Source organism: Mustela nivalis, assembly GCF_964662115.1.
Source record: "Mustela nivalis genome assembly, chromosome: 6".
Taxonomy (NCBI): domain Eukaryota; kingdom Metazoa; phylum Chordata; class Mammalia; order Carnivora; family Mustelidae; genus Mustela; species Mustela nivalis.
Window position 1 is genome coordinate 56833738 of NC_139025.1, and position 16744 is coordinate 56850481.

At 37.6% G+C, this 16744-nt stretch overlaps 1 long non-coding RNA gene across 3 annotated transcripts in view; it reads left to right on the forward strand.

Annotated features, from left to right (window-relative positions):
* Nucleotides 1-16744, forward strand: part of LOC309868215 — a 143574-nt gene that overhangs the window by 8542 nt on the left and 118288 nt on the right. For 2 of the 3 annotated variants that reach the window (XR_014313573.1, XR_014313574.1), the window contains exon 1: nucleotides 2627-2700. The exons of the other annotated variant lie outside the window; for it this stretch is intronic. This is a non-coding gene — a long non-coding RNA (uncharacterized lncRNA). Of the gene's footprint in view, nucleotides 1-2626; nucleotides 2701-16744 lie in introns of those variants that run through there. 3 annotated transcript variants of the gene reach the window in all.

Consider the following 16744-nt stretch of genomic DNA (forward strand, 5'->3'; position numbering starts at 1 on the left):
ATAGAATTCCTTAGGGTTTGTAGACAAAGTCACCTTTTAGCAAGTAACTATTCTTCTATAGAGAAATAGTTTCTGACTTTTTATCGGACTGTTTTTTAGTCGAAAGTACTGAAGAAAAGGTATGTGATTATACCACCTAAGTTGTACATCATGAAGAAGATCTATCTGGCCACTATGCCAAGCATGTCTAGCAGTCCTTCACCATTCCATTATCAAGTTGGTATTATTTATGCATGAGATTAGACTGAGGCAAAACTTGATAGCATAAATCATGAATAAATTGCTATCATATTATCAATTCCACAAACTATATCTTTTGCATCATGAGATATTCTTTGTGTCCCGAATGAAAATTAAAACTCTAATTTCGGGGTGCTTGGGTGGCTCAGTGGGTTAAAGCCTCTGCCTTCAGCTCAGGTCATGATCCCAGGGTCCTGGGATCGAGCCCCACATCGGGCTCTCTGCTCAGCAGGGAGCCTGCTTCCTCCTCTCTCTGACTGCCTCTCTGCCTACTTGTAATCTCTGTCTGTCAAATAAATAAATAAAATCTTTAAAAAAAAAACCCTCTAATTTCATAGTATGCTATTTCTGTTAATTGTGTAAATACACCTATAAATATATTCATGGATATATATATACATATGTGGACATATATGTACTCATAGATGTAGCATATATTTATAATCAGTAGGAAGATGAGCATATTTGTGTGTGTGTGAACTTTGCCTTTTCTTCGTTTTTTAAGTCTTTTGAATTTTTTATATTTACATATTACTTTAGATTTATTTTATATGAGAAATATTAATGTTTTATTGTGAATATCATACAAGATTTTTTTTCCCAGTTACTCCTTTTCTTGGACATTGACCTTTTGTTTATTTGGTTTTTGGTCATGCAAAAGTTTCTATTTTATTTTTATATAATATAAACCAGCAATAAAAAATTTGCATCTAGATTTTGGGTAAGAATTCAAAAGCTTTCCCAACATTTAGGATATAATGAAATATACCCAGGTTTTTTTTTTTTTTTAATAATACCAAATCTGTCTTAACACTTAGATCTTTGCTCCAATTTGTTTTATGTAGGGGTATAAGCAGTTATATTTTGATTCAGCTGTCACTGTGTCCAAATGACTATACTGTTATTTTCAAACTTTTAGTTAAAACATAATTTTCCTCAGTGATTTGAAATGCCACCTTTGTGTACAGTAAATTTCCATGTACTTGTATTTGATGTTTTAGTTTGTTCCAAATATATAACTTTTTACGGGTCACCAATATAGCATTTTAATTTTACAGACTTTATAGTATGTTATCCTAGTTCCCAACATTTAATTTTATTTTCAATATTTCACAGTTATCATTGAATGTTTATATTTTTCATATGAGCTTCAGAATAAATGTGTCTATCTCCAGAAAAAAATAGTATTTGTGTTGTTGGTGGTGTTGTCATCATTATTATTCCAACACTACTGAACCAACATTAAAGTTTATCTAAATCAAAATTTTTCAGGATTGCATTTAATTATTTTGTGAATGGAGTAATCAAATTTAGGATATAAATAACTTTGTAGTCTTGCACTAATTTAGTGTGGTAACATAATTCTTAATATTGCCAGATCTTCATAATATAACCCTTTTCTAACCCCTACCATATTATCTTGGGAGATGGAAAACAAAATATGAATTGAGACTAAATTTATTTATAAATCAAGAACTTTTCAAGATACAAGAAGTATATTTTTATTCTAATTAGTAGGATATTAAAGAAGCTACTTTCTATGCAGATATAATATTTTTAATATTCTAAAATATGAATAATATTATGCCTTAAGAAATTCAAGGAATATAATATGGTTCCTGATAGAAAAGTACTTCAGGGAAAACAAAATACTTCAAAAATGTTAAGTATTATTACTACTCTAAATTCTTCACATACTATGTCTTCCTAATTTATTAATGAAATGGTACACTATTGAAATGACTCGATTTTAATAATGACTCACAAAATCAGAATGTCTTTGCTTTTATTAGGTGATCATTCAAAGTACCAGGCACAACTGCTCACAGATGAGTGACCAAGTAGGAATCTCACTCCCTTTTCCAGTGTTTACCTGCTGACAAATTTTAAACATCATCCCTCCCCAACCTCTCTGTCCACATCTGGGTGAGCTAATATGAAAGCCCAGAGCTCTCTCCTGTAGAAACTGCAGGGAACCGTGGAAGCCCCCACCTCACCCCTATCGCACACCCTTAACCACAATAAAAACTCCTGAGCCAGCCCTCTTTTTCTAGTATTCTCCACACACTTCAGACCTCCTTGAGAGCTCTGCCCGTACCACTACTCTTTTTTTTTTTTTTTTTTAAGATCCTATTTATTTATTCAGGAAGAGAGAGAGAGAGAGAGAGGAGAGCATGAGCAGGGGAAAGGACAGAGGGGGAGGGAGATACAGAGAATCTCAAGCCGGGTGTGCAGCATGACTCTAGGCTCAGTTTCATACCCCTGAAATCATGACCTGAGCTGAAATTAGGAGTTGGATGCTTAACAGACTGAGTCGCCCAGGCACCCCTGTATCACTACTCTTGACATGTCAATCAAATTTTAGTGACAGGGTTCCTTGCTTTTGCAAGGTGACCATAATGGCTTGACTCCTGCAGGAACTAATTAATTAAGGAAGACAGCACAACAGCTGTATAGTTGGTAAGTAACCAGAAAATTGGTCAGTTTTCTTTAATTACGTCAGTCACATATGATGTTTAAAAAGTAATTCACATACACCTACTACCATTTTTCATATATGGTGGGGAGGTAAATAGGTCCCAATCAAGTGGACTAAGATTAAAATGGTCTGTACAATTTAAAATTTAAAAAAACATAGAAGATGTTATTTTCTACTCAGTTTAAATACATGGATTATTAAATATGCCTGCTTGACATAAACTACCCTAATTGATTTAAATAACTAAACTAACATTAAATGCTTGATAAGAAAATACTAGAAACAAGACACATCTAATAGTCAACATTTCATTTACATAAGGATTTCCTTCACAAAATGTTGTTTTCCTTTCTTCATAATTCAATGTAAATAAGGATTATCTCTATAATATATATCTCTTGCTGCAAGAAAACTTACCAAATATAATGGCTTTCTTTTTTATGGAAATATTTCTTTTTAGGTTTATGGAATGGTAATGATAGGAACTAAGGTGTAAGGTTCTTTTATAAAACTTTCAATATCTTTGAAAATAGCTAATATCTTCATGACATTTAAGTGTTGGAATAATAGTGTCCTTTTGTATTTAAAAACCTATAAATTGTTGCTCTCAGAATATTTTCAGATTTTGTGTAGATAGACTATGTCTTTGTGTCTTAAAAATTTCTTCTCATGAAAATGTCAGTTGTGGCATGCACTGATTAATAAGGCTTGGAATAATAGATAGTCCAAAAGGTAAGTATCTAGAATTTAAGTATTCTTGGGGGAAAGGATTTTCAAATTATATGCCAAATCCCTTAAAAAAAAAAAAAAAGGCTTTGCTGTTAATCATTTATAAATTTTATTTTGTTTTAAAAGATAGATGCATACTGGGGTACCTGGGTGGCTCAGTGGGTTAAAGCCTCTGCCTTCGGCTCAGGTCCTGATCCCAGGGTCCTGCTCTGCTCAGCAGGGAATCTGCCCTCCCCCCCACCTCTCTGCCTACCTGTGATCTCTGTCTGTCAAATAAATAAATAAAAATCTTTTTTTAAAAAAGGCAGATGCATAAATTCTAGAGTCTAAAAATTTTATTTGAAAAAATTCTCTAACTTCACAGGACACAACAAGCTTTTTGACCACAGTGGAGGAAAAAAAAATCTTATGTTCCTTATTCTTCATTAAGAAATATCAGAATTCTGCGGGGCACCTGGGTGGCTCAGTGGGTTAAGGCCCTGCCTTCAGCTCAGGTCATGATCCTGGTGTCCTGGGTTTGAGTCCCGCATCTGACTCTCTGCTCAGCAGGGGGCCTGCATCCCTCTCTCTCTCTCTGTCTGTCTCTCTGCCTATTTGTGATCATTCTCTCTCTGTCAAATAAATAAAACCTTAAAAAAACAAAAGAAATAATCAGAATTCTTACAATCTCCAGTAGATAGATAGCTTCTAGTTCTGGTTAACAGCTCCACTTTCCAAGCACAAGTTATGACAGCTTAAACATAAGTATCCCTCATTGGATTCTTATCACAAAGAGGCAGAAAGATAACTTTGCCTTAAAAAAAAAAAAAGTTTTAAAGTTCTTTAACATGTTTACTGAACCAACAGTGGTTCTTACAGGATGAATGTTTGTGTCCCTCTCAAATTCATATGTTTAACAGATAAACATAGGGAAAAGGAAAAAAAAAGAGAGAAAGGGAAGCACACCATAAGAAACTCTTAACTATAGAGAACAAACTGAGAGTTGCTGGGGGGGAATATGAGCAGGTAGTAGGTGAAACGGATGATGAGTATTAAGGAGGGCACTCGTGACAAGCACTGGGTGTTGTACGTAGTGAGGACTCACTGAATTCTACTCCTGAAACTAATAGTACACTATATGTTAACTAAATAGAATTTAAATAAACACTTGAAAAAGACACAAAAATTCATATGTTTAAATCCTAACTCGCAATATGATGGTACCTGGAGGTGGACAACCTTGGGAAAAGATAATCTGGTCATGAGGGTGTAGCCTCCATGAATGGGCTTAATGCCCCTGTAAAAGAGACCCAAGAGAGCTCCCCCCTTACCTCTTCAATCATGAGACACAGCAGGAAGATGGCCGTCTATGATCCAGGAAGGAAGTGGACTCTCCCCAGACACTGAGTCTGCCAGTACATTAATGCTGGAATTTCCAGCTTCTAGAACTGTTGAGAAGTAAGTTTCTGTTGTTTGTAAGCCACCTAGGCTAAGGTGTTTTTGTTGTAGCAACACAAGCTAAGATAGTAATTGCTAACAGAAGCTCTGCTGTTAAATATCTAAAAATGTGGAAGTGGCTGTGGAACTGAGTAACATATAGAAACTAGCAGAGTTTGAAGTGTGTGCTGGGAGAAACACCACCATGAGCAGAGAGGGATAAGGATGATTCCGTGAAGGCTCTGAAAGAAAAAGAGAAATGTAGATAAAACCTTAATCTTCTTAAAGAATACCTAAGTAATTGTGAGCAGATGTTGGTAGAGCTTTCCCACAAAGGCTATTTTGATGAGATCTCGGATGGATATAAGAAACATTTTATTTAAAACTGGAGGAAAGGGGGTGCCTGCATGACTCAGTAGGTTAAAACTTCTGCCTTCGGCTCAGGTCATGATCCCAGGGTCCTGGGATAGAGCTCCGCGTTGGGCTCTCGGCTCAGCAGGGAGCCTACTACCCCATTTCTCTCTGCCTGCCTTTCTGCCTACTTGTGATGTCTGTCAAGTAAATAAATAAAATCTTAAAACAAAACAAAACAAAAACCAAACCTGGAAGAAAGGATGGGGCACCTGGGTGGCTCAGTTAAGTGCCTGCCTTCCGCTTAGGTTGTGGTCCCAGGGTTCTGGGATTGAGCCCTGAATCTTCTGGGCTCCCTGCTCAGTGGGGAGTCTGCTCCTCCCTCTCCCTTTGTCCATCCCCTCTATTCATGCACTCTCTCTCTTGCTCTCTCAAATAAATAAATAAATAAATAAGTCTTTTAAAAAAAAAGATGAAATGTTATCTTTGTTATATAGTTGGAAAGAACTTGGTTGAATTGTATTCATATCTTGGTGTTTTGTGGACTATCGATTTTGGGAGTAATAAAATTGAATATGTAGTTGAGGAAATCTTCAGTAAAGTGTTGAAGGTGTGACTTGGCTCCTCCTGACTGTTTAAAGCAGGATGTGAGGAGAGAGAAATGACTAAAAGATGATACTGTTGAGAAAAACAGAAGCAGAAGTTAAAGATTTGGAAAATTCTCAGCCTATTCATATTACAAAAAGATGAGGACGCTAAGGGTATTACCAAGCTGTTGTTTGATGAGGAGATTAATATGAATCTCAACAGAAGCTGGAGGTTATTTTCCAAGAAGATGGAAGAAGGGCCCCAAGGGTCATCAGGGCTGCATTTCCATCATCAGCCTAGGGTGCAAGGGTGTGAGAGATAAAGTGGTTTCAAAGGGGGAGCATCTTCAGGTGGGCGAAAGTAAGCTCACCCAGTGCCCCAGGGGTAGAACTCCTGCAGAGAGTTGTGACATGAGCTGTGCTTAGCAGAACTAAGTGGGCATCACTGCCGCTACATAGATTTCAAACGACAAGGTTACTGTTGAAACCAGGGACTCCAGGTACCAAAGTTTAGACTGAGAGATTGGTGGGCATGAAACCTCTGGCTGTAGTAGAGACATGAGACCTCTGTCATTAGACCTAAACAGAAAGACACCATGGGAGCAAGGGCCAGCCAGGGAACCACTGCAGGACCCTCCCACTGAACGGTAGCGGTGACGTTGCCATTCCAATGGGTCTAGGAGTCAGCTTTTCAAACCAAAGAGGATTATTTTCAAGTCTTAAGTCATAATCTTGTTGCCTTAATAGGTTTTGGACTCAGTGGAACTTTTTACTCTTTTCTTTCCTACATTTCTTTTTTGGAATGGGAATGTTTATCCTATGGTATCCCACTATTGTATTTTAGAAACACATAGCATATGCAATTTCACAAAGAAAGAAATCTTTGTTATGTTTCCCAGTTTATGTTTTTGTTGTTGTTGTTAAAGCAGCTCAAAGACAGTAATATGAGTCTAATATTTCACTTTCCACTCTGGCTTACCAGCCTAGAAAATGTAATCAAATTTTTTTTTTTTAATTATCAGATGTTTCTTTTCCTAGAGAGTTGACACACAAACTATTTTCCATTTCACAGATCACACACATACAGACAAATTCTTCTGCTGACTACGCACAGTAAAGTGAAAGATAGGAATATTTTGCTTGGTTCATAGTTTCTAAATCTTTATGCAAATCCTGAGTGAAGATTTATTTGAGATACCTAGAACAATTGGACATGGTATCAACTTAATAAACTAGAATTAAGGAAACAGTTAAAGAAAAAGAAGACAATAAATGAAGGTAATGTGTTAAAGAATGCATAAATACATTTTATATTTTGGTTTTTCTGTTGTAACCCTAAGGATACTGTAGGTCAAATCTGCAACATACATTTAATTATTCAACTTAGAGTCATTGTAATAAGACTATATTCTAAAAACAAGTAAAAGAAAGAAGGCAAAGCATAAAATATCTCAATTATCTCTTAAGATTATAATTGTGGTAATGTAATTTCTTGTTTTCAAAAAAGGTTACTTTTCTCATCAAACATATTTTAGTTCATTTTTTTTCTAATTTTTTTTCTAATTTTTAATTTATTTGATGGAGAGAGATCAGAAGTAGGCAGAGAGGCAGGCAGAGAGAAAGGAGGAATCAAAGCTCCCTGCTGAGCAGAGAGCCCAATGCGGGACTTGATTCCAGGACCCTGAGATCATGACCTGAGCTGAAGGCAGAGGCTTAACCCACTGAGCCACCCAGGTGCCCCATTTTAGTTCATTTTTTAATAGACTACTTTTTAGGGAAGTTTTAGGGTTCACAGAAAAATGAATTCAAAGGTAAGAGATTCATATTTTATTTTTAAATAGTACTTGGGCTACTAATTATTGAGTAAACTATTTGATCATATGCATTATATATTCTACATACAAACAGTTGTGCTAGTTGTAATAGTTGTGCTATTATAAAACTCCACTGCACGCAACATTTTGTTTGGTAATATTGTCCCACATCACTCTAATTTTATTAGTGAGCTATTGGACCACCATAGGAATGTCTTGTGCTGCACACTTAAGCTATATTCCTGGAGTCTTAAATAATCCATTGTCTTAGGCAACAGTTAAGACAAGCCTTACAAGCAGACATTAGTGGTACAACACATGTTCATCGACACTGAAAAAATGAGATATTTTACAGCCAATACATTTAGTGGTAATGCTTTGAAAATATTGACTTATTTTTAGTTAGTAGAAATTACAAGCATAACCATGGAAATTTTAAGATACTAAGCATTTTTCTCACTGGAAATTCTAAGATACTTTTTGGAATTAGGTTTATTTAAAAATAGGCCTTGTGAATAATGATTTGTTATCTAGAAGTAAATACTATAACATGATTTTCTGTTTTCTTAAACTATTTTAATTTTGCATTACAATGGTCTATTTAAAAATAACATATGCAGAGTCTTATGTATCATGAACTACACCAGAAGGTTAATTTATATATTTTTGGTTTAATCATTAAAAAACTTTGCAAGTCAGCACTATTACACACATTTCTTCAAATGAAGAAATTTGAAATAAATATAAACTAAATAGTTATTCCAGTTAACACAGCTGCTAAAGAGCAGAAACGGGAATTGAATCTTATCTATACAGTTCTTAAGTTTATTTTTCTCTAGTCCATAAACTACTAAGAAAAAACAGTGGCTCTTCCTCAGTTCATATGCTGAAAGTATAAAAATAAGTTTCATAGTGTTTTGTGTTACTCTGCAGAATTAGGATGGATCCTGTCTAAAATTTGGTATTATGACCAGGAGTATGATACTCTACACACTAAGAGAATGCAATAGAAAGTATATTATTGCTTACACAAGAGTCTCCAGGGAGAACTGGAAGGGCACAAGCAGGTGGTTTGGGCAAGACCTAAGGAGTGTGTTGGGTCTTTATAGTGGCTGGAACTAGGACGGGAGAAAATTTCTCTGAAGGAAGCAGGTTTATTCCAGTCAAAAGATGAGACACACGACAGCTTTCTGTGGAATTGGGGGTTCGGGGGAGGGAGGGTAAGGCTTAGACATGAGTCAGCAGTCATCAAAGCTGGAGTCAGTCTCTATTACAACTCATACAATATTCCTTGGAATGCTTGATATCTTTCTTATAGGCATAAAGCCCTGAAAAATAATTTTTAGTTAAAGGACAGTTTAAATCTCCAGGACTTTGCAAAAACACAATTACGACACATCTCATCTCCTAAATTGCCAAAGAGATAATCTAAAATACTTAATTCAGACAAATCCCCTATCATCAATAGAATACAGAAAAGGGTTCCTCCAACATACATATAACTTGGAAGAATATCTTCACAGAAGCACACAGGTGTAAGTTGAGTGAGGAGGATTTTAGTCCCTCCGTATTGGAGAAAAGCCCTAAGCTTCCATTAATACTTCTTGTTGGGGAGAACCATCTGGCTCTAAGGATTTACTGTGAAGCATTCTTGGAAGATAAATCTTTCTCCTGCGTTTGCCATGCCATGCTTCATCTCTTTATGCAGCCTGCAGGGTAGAGAAATGTCCCTCTTTATTTAAGAGCAGATGGGAGTGCAGTGTTAATGTTGGCATTTGCTAAGCAACTGGCTGGAAAGATAGTCTCTTTCCTGACTTAAATATGGACTCAACAAATGAGTCTCAGAGGTGACTTGTATCAGTCTGCTAGCGCTGTCATTACCACATATCACAGACAGGGTGGATTAAAGGACAAAAATCAAGGTGTGAGGAGGGCTGATGTTTTTCTGAGATTTCTCTCATTGGCTGGTTGATGGCTCTCTTCTCCCTGTATCTTCACAGGATCTTCCTTCCGTCCTTGTTTGTATCCAAATTTCTCCTTCTTACTCCTCCCACCTCCCCCAACTATGTATTTCTTTATATTATTTTTTTTTTAGGTTTGCATCATTTAATGGTGGTGGTAATAGAAGACATCAGTATCTTCACTGCGCATCAGGAGGGATGCTTATAAATATCTTAGCTTTGTTAGATTATAAACTTGAAAAATACTGTTTATTTTTTCCTTAGCTGAATATATATTGAAGATGATCAAACACATTGCATGAATGCACGTCTTCTAGCTTCTTCACTCTGCTAGTTCAGTGGCATTAATTCAGTTTCTGAAGTTTTCTTATTTTAAAGCTTTTTTGTTTTCCTGTGTAAATCTTATGTGGACTTGATTAATCTAGATTGTTATATTAATATCCTAACATGCTTTTGAAAATGGTTCCTTTCATATTTTAAAAATCTTATTTCTTTTTTAGGTTTGGTGATCAATTAAAACACATATTATTTGAAAAACTATTAACCTTCTTCTCTGTTAAATATTTATACATGTGTTGGTTTTTCCTGGAGATTTTATAGTACTTGCCCAGATTACACTCTGGGATGGGTACATTTTACTAATAAATTTTTTAGGGGGGAGGAGTCAAGATGGCGGAGAAGTAGCAAGCTGAGACTGCTTCAGCTAGCCAGAGATCCGCTAGATAGGTTATCTAAAGATTGCAAACACCTGAAAATCCATCGGCAGATCGAAGAGAAGAAGAACAGCAATTCTGGAAACAGAAAAACAACCACTTTCTGAAAGGTAGGACCGGCGGAGAAGTGAATCCAAAGCGACGGGAAGATAGACCCCGGGGGGAGGGGCCGGCTCCCGGCAAGCGGCGGAGCAACCGCGCACAAAATCAGGACTTTTAAAAGTCTGTTCCGCAGAGGGACATCGCTCCAGAGGCTAAACCGGGGCGAAGCCCACGTGGGGTCAGCGTGGCCTCAGGTCCCGCAGGGTCACAGAAGGATCGGGGGTGTCTGAGTGTCGCAGAGCTTGCGGGTATTGGAACGGGAAAGCCGGCTACAGAAACAGAGCCGACATTAAGCTCGCAGCTCGGTGTTACCTTGAACCGATCGCAGGCTTGGTGAGCTCGGAGCGCAGCCGGAGGTCAGGCAGACAGGAGTAACTGGGCGCTGTTCTCTGAGGGCGCACTGAGGAGTGGAGCCCCGGGCTCTCGGCTCCTCCGGGCCGGAGACCAGGAGGCCGCCATTTGTGTTCCCGTCCTCCAGAACTCTACGGAAAGCAAAGCGCTCAGGGAACAAAAGCTCCTGAAATCAAACCCGAGCGGATTACTCACCCCGGCCCCGGGTAAGGGCTGTGTAATTCCGCCTGGGGCAAAGACACTTGAGAATCACTACAACAGGCCCCTCCCCCAGAAGATCAACAAGAAATCCAGCCGAGACCAAGTTCACCTACCAAGGAGTGCGGTTTCAATACCAAGGAGAGCAGCAGAATTCCAGAGGAGGAGAAAGCCAAGCACGGAACTCATGGCTTTTTTCCTGTGATTTTTTTTTAGTCTTGCAGTTAATTTAATTTTTTCTTTTTCATTTTTTTTTTTTCTTTTTCTTCTCACCTTCGGGTAAAATTTTTTTTTTTAACTGTTACCTTTTTCTTTTTTGACGATTTTTTACTAGTTTATCTAATATATATATTTTTTCTTTTTTACATTTTACTCAGGTGTTTTCTTTTTTTAAAATTTTTTAAAAATTTTTTTTTCTTTTCTTTTTTTTTTCTTTTCTTTTTTCTTTTTTTTTTTCTTTCTTTCTTTTTGAACCTCTTTTTATCCCCTTTCTCCCCACTCACGATTTTGGATCTCTTCTAATTTGGTTAAAGCATATTTTCCTGGGGTTGTTGCCACCCTTTTAGTATTTTGCTTGCCCCTTCATTTACTCTTATCTGGCCAAAATGACAAGACGTAAAAATTCAACGCAAAAAAAAGAACAAGAGGCAGTACCGAAGGCTAGGGACCTAATCAATACAGACATCGGTAATATGTCAGATCTAGAGTTCAGAATGACAATTCTCAAGGTTCTAGCCGGGCTCGAAAAAGGCATGGAAGATATTAGAGAAACCCTCTCGAGAGATATAAAAGCCCTTTCTGGAGAAATAAAAGAACTAAAATCTAACCAAGTTGAAATCAAAAAAGCTATTAATGAGGTGCAATCAAAAATGGAGGCTCTAACTGCTAGGATAAATGAGGCAGAAGAAAGAATTAGTGATATAGAAGACCAAATGACAGAGAATAAAGAAGCTGAGCAAAAGAGGGACAAACAGCTACTGGACCACGAGGGGAGAATTCGAGAATTAAGTGACACCATAAGACGAAACAACATTAGAATAATTGGGATTCCAGAAGAAGAAGAAAGAGAGAGGGGAGCAGAAGGTATACTGGAGAATTATTGGGGAGAATTTCCCCAATATGGCAAAGGGAATGAGCATCAAAATTCAGGAGGTTCAGAGAATGCCCCTCAAAATCAATAAGAATAGGCCCACACCCCGTCACCTAATAGTAAAATTTACAAGTCTCAGTGACAAAGAGAAAATCCTGAAAGCAGCCCGGGAAAAGAAGTCTGTAACATACAATGGTAAAAATATTAGATTGGCAGCTGACTTATCCACAGAGACCTGGCAGGCCAGAAAGAGCTGGCATGATATTTTTAGAGCACTAAACGAGAAAAACATGCAGCCCAGAATACTATATCCAGCTAGGCTATCATTGAAAATAGAAGGAGAGATTAAAAGCTTCCAGGACAAACAACAACTGAAAGAATTTGCAAATACCAAACCAGCTCTACAGGAAATCTTGAAAGGGGTCCTCTAAGCAAAGAGAGAGCCTACAAGTGGTAGATCAGAAAGGAACAGAGACCATATACAATAACAGTCACCTTACAGGCAATACAATGGCACTAAATTCATTTCTCTCAATAGTTACCCTGAATGTGAATGGGCTAAATGCCCCTGTCAAAAGACACAGGGTATCAGAATGGATAAAAAAACAAAACCCATCTATATGTTGCCTCCAAGAAACTCATTTTAAGCCCGAAGACACCTCCAGATTTAAAGTGAGGGGGTGGAAAAGAATTTACCATGCTAATGGACATCAGAAGAAAGCAGGAGTGGCAATCCTTATATCAGATCAATTAGATTTTAAGCCAAAGACTATAATAAGAGATGAGGAAGGACACTATATCATACTCAAAGGGTATGTCCAACAAGAAGATTTAACAATTTTAAATATCTATGCCCCCAACGTGGGAGCAGCCAACTATATAAACCAATTAATAACAAAATCAAAGAAACACATCAACAACAATACAATAATAGTAGGGGACTTTAACACTCCCCTCACTGAAATGGACAGGTCATCCAAGCAAAAGATCAGCAAGGAAATAAAGGCCTTAAACGACACACTGGACCAGATGGACATCACAGATATATTCAGAACATTTCATCCCAAAGCAACAGAATACACATTCTTCTCTAGTGCACATGGAACATTCTCCAGAATAGATCACATCCTCGGTCCTAAATCAGGACTCAACCGGTATCAAAAGATTGGGATCATTCCCTGCATATTTTCAGACCACAATGCTCTAAAGCTAGAACTCAACCACAAAAGGAAGTTTGGAAAGAACCCATATACATGGAGACTAAACAGTATCCTTCTAAAGAATGAATGGGTCAACCGGGAAATTAAAGAAGAATTGAAAAAAATCATGGAAACAAATGATAATGAAAATACAACGGTTCAAAATCTGTGGGACACAATAAAGGCAGTCCTGAGAGGAAAATATATAGCGGTACAAGCCTTTCTCAAGAAACAAGAAAGGTCTCAGGTACACAACCTAACCCTACACCTAAAGGAGCTGGAGAAAGAACAAGAAAGAAACCCTAAGCCCAGCAGGAGAAGAGAAATCATAAAGATCAGAGCAGAAATCAATGAAATAGAAACCAAAAAAACAATAGAACAAATCAATGAAACTAGGAGCTGGTTCTTTGAAAGAATTAATAAAATTGATAAACCCCTGGCCCGACTTATCAAAAAGAAAAGAGAAAGGACCCAAATAAATAAAATCATGAATGAAAGAGGAGAGATCACAACTAACACCAAAGAAATACAAACTATTATAAGAACATACTATGAGCAACTGTACGGCAATAAATTTGACAATCTCGAAGAAATGGATGCATTCCTAGAAACATATAAACTACCACAACTGAACCAGGAAGAAATAGAAAGCCTGAACAGACCCATAACCAGTAAGGAGATTGAAACAGTCATTAAAAATCTCCAAACAAACAAAAGCCCAGGGCCAGATGGCTTCCCGGGGGAATTCTACCAAACATTTAAAGAAGAACTAATTCCTATTCTCCTGAAACTGTTCCAAAAAATAGAAATGGAAGGAAAACTTCCAAACTCATTTTATGAGGCCAGCATCACCTTGATCCTAAAACCAGACAAGGATCCCACCAAAAAAGAGAGCTATAGACCGATATCCATGATGAACACAGATGCGAAAATACTCAACAAAATACTAGCCAATAGGATTCAACAGTACATTAAAAAGATTATACACCACGACCAAGTGGGATTTATTCCAGGGCTGCAAGGTTGGTTCAACATCCGCAAATCAGTCAATGTGATACAACACATCAATAAAAGAAAGAACAAGAACCATATGATACTTTCAATAGATGCTGAAAAAGCATTTGACAAAGTACAGCATCCCTTCCTGATCACAACTCTTCAAAGTGTAGGGATAGAGGGCACATACCTCAATATCATCAAAGCCATCTATGAAAAACCCACCGCAAATATCATTCTCAATGGAGAAAAACTGAAAGCTTTTACACTAAGGTCAGGAACACGGCAAGGATGTCCATTATCACCACTGCTATTAAACATAGTACTAGAGGTCCTAGCCTCAGCAATCAGACAACAAAAGGAAATTAAAGGCATCCAAATCGGCAAAGAAGAAGTCAAATTATCACTCTTCGCAGATGATATGATACTATATGTGGAAAACCCAAAAGACTCCACTCCAAAACTGCTAGAACTTATACAGGAATTCAGTAAAGTGTCAGGATATAAAATCAATGCACAGAAATCAGTTGCATTTCTCTACACCAACAGCAAGACAGAAGAAAGAGATATTAAGGAGTCAATCCCATTTACAATTGCATCCAAAACCGTAAGATACTTAGGAATAAACCTAACCAAAGAGACACAGAATCTATACTCAGAAAACTATAAAGTACTCATGAAAGAAATTGAGGAAGACACAAAGAAATGGAAAAATGTTCCATGCTCCTGGATTGGAAGAATAAATACTGTGAAAATATCTATGCTACCTAAAGCAATCTACACATTTAATGCAATTCCTATCAAAGTACCATCCATCTTTTTCAAAGAAATGGAACAAATAATGCTAAAATTTATATGGAACCAGAAAAGACCTCGAATAGCCAAAGGGATATTGAAAAAGAAAGCCAACGTTGGTGGCATCACAATTCCGGACTTCAAGCTCTATTACAAAGCTGTCATCATCAAGACAGCATGGTACTGGCACAAAAACAGACACATAGATCAATGGAACAGAATAGAGAGCCCAGAAATAGACCCTCAAATCTATGGTCAACTCATCTTCGACAAAGCAGGAAAGAATGTCCACTGGAAAAAAGACAGCCTCTTCAATAAATGGTGCTGGGAAAATTGGACAGCCACATGCAGAAAAATGAAATTGGACCATTTCCTTACACCACACACAAAAATAGACTCAAAATGGATGAAGGACCTCAATGTGCGAAAGGAATCCATCAAAATCCTTGAGGAGAACACAGGCAGCAACCTCTTCGACCTCTGCCGCAGCAACATCTTCCTAGGAACAACGCAAAAGGCAAGGGAAGCAAGGGAAAAAATGAACTTTGGGATTTCATCAAGATCAAAAGCTTTTGCACAGCAAAGGAAACAGTTAACAAAATCAAAAGACAACTGACAGAATGGGAGAAGATATTTGCAAACGACATATCAGATAAAGGACTAGTGTCCAGAATCTATAAAGAACTTAGCAAACTCAACACCCAAAGAACAAATAATCCAATCAAGAAATGGGCAGAGGACATGAACAGACATTTCTGCAAAGAAGACATCCAGATGGCCAACAGACACATGAAAAAGTGCTCCATATCACTCGGCATCAGGGAAATACAAATCAAAGCCACAATGAGATATCACCTCACACCAGTCAGAATGGCTAAAATCAACAAGTCAGGAAATGACAGATGCTGGCGAGGATGTGGAGAAAGGGGAACCCTCCTACACTGTTGGTGGGAATGCAAGCTGGTGCAGCCACTCTGGAAAACAGCATGGAGGTTCCTCAGAATGTTGAAAATAGAACTGCCCTATGACCCAGCAATTGCACCATTGGGTATTTACCCTAAAGATACAAACGTAGTGATCCAAAGGGGCACATGCACCCGAATGTTTATAGCAGCAATGTCCACAATAGCCAAACTATGGAAAGAACCTAGATGTCCATCCACAGATGAATGGATCAAGAAGATGTGGTATATATACACAATGGAATACTATGCAGCCATCAAAAGAAATGAAATCTTGCCATTTGCGACAACATGGATGGAACTAGAGCGTATCATGCTTAGCGAAATAAGTCAAGCAGAGAAAGACAACTATCATATGATCTCCCTGATATGAGGAAGTGGTGATGCAACATGGGGGCTTAAGTGGGTAGGAGAAGAATCAATGAAACAAGATGGGATTGGGAGGGAGACAAACCATAAGTGACTCTTAATCTCACAAAACAAACTGAAGGTTGCTGGGGGGAGGGGATTTGGGAGAAGGGGGTGGGATTATGGACATTGGGGAGGGTATGTGCTTTGGTGAGTGCTGTGAAGTGTGTAAACCTGGTGATTCACAGACCTGTACCCCTGGGGATAAAAATATATGTTATAAAAAATAAAAAGTTAAAAAAAAAATTTTTTTTTAAAGATTTTATTTATTTATTTGAGAGAGAGAAGAGTGAGGGAGAGAGCATGAGACAGGAAAGAGTCAGAGGGAGAAGCAGACTCCATGCTGAGCAGGG